The 673-nt window shown below is 51.0% G+C and overlaps 1 protein-coding gene across 1 annotated transcript in view; it reads left to right on the top strand.

Annotated features, from left to right (window-relative positions):
• Abcc3 (ATP binding cassette subfamily C member 3) overlaps window positions 1–673 on the top strand; it is a 53,464-nt gene that overhangs the window by 24,102 nt on the left and 28,689 nt on the right. The gene's annotated exons all lie outside the window — the stretch shown is intronic.

Genomic DNA, 673 nt, shown 5'->3' with positions numbered 1-673 from the left:
GGGAGGGGAAGGTGCAGCCAGGTGAGTCACAAAGGGTTGGAGCAGTATTGACTGGAGAAAGCTACTGGAGGGTGGGGCAGGGATGGGGAGAGAGAGGAAGCTGGGGGAGGGATATCGTGTTTACATTTCCAAAGGCTGACCCAGCCTGAGTGTGGGAGGGGTAGGGCAGAGTAGCAAGATGCAGTTAGGCCAAGCAGGTCAGAGGGCAGCAGAAGCGAGGTGTGGAGCAAGGATCCAGAAGCTATTTTGTCAAATCACCCGCAAACTCGGTCCCAAGAAGCGGCATGAAGTTGGTTAGCAGCTTTGCCATGACTGGGGCCTGGGGCAGAGGGGAAGAGTCATTTCATTGCAGCGAAATGAGTTCAGTCTGCAATGAACTCAAAGACTCAAAATGTGCTGCAAAGACACCTGTGTAGTTTGCAGCGCTGTTCTGACAAGTTACCATTGTGTGGGCAACTTGAAACAATAGAAATTATTCCTTCAGTTCTGCCCCACTGTCCAAAATCAGGGCATGGTGACAGGATTGGTGAGTTTTTTCTTGTTGTTGCTGTTGCTATTGTTTTGGTTTTTCAAAACAGGGTTTCTCTACGTAGCCCTGGCTGTCCTGTAGACCAGGCTGGCCTTGAATTCACAGAGATCTGCCTGCCCCTGCCTCCTGAGTGCTGGGATTAAA

The sequence above is a fragment of the Microtus ochrogaster genome, chromosome 7 (assembly GCF_000317375.1).
Source record: "Microtus ochrogaster isolate Prairie Vole_2 chromosome 7, MicOch1.0, whole genome shotgun sequence".
Lineage (NCBI taxonomy): Eukaryota > Metazoa > Chordata > Mammalia > Rodentia > Cricetidae > Microtus > Microtus ochrogaster.
This window is presented reverse-complemented; position numbering and strand designations above follow the sequence as displayed.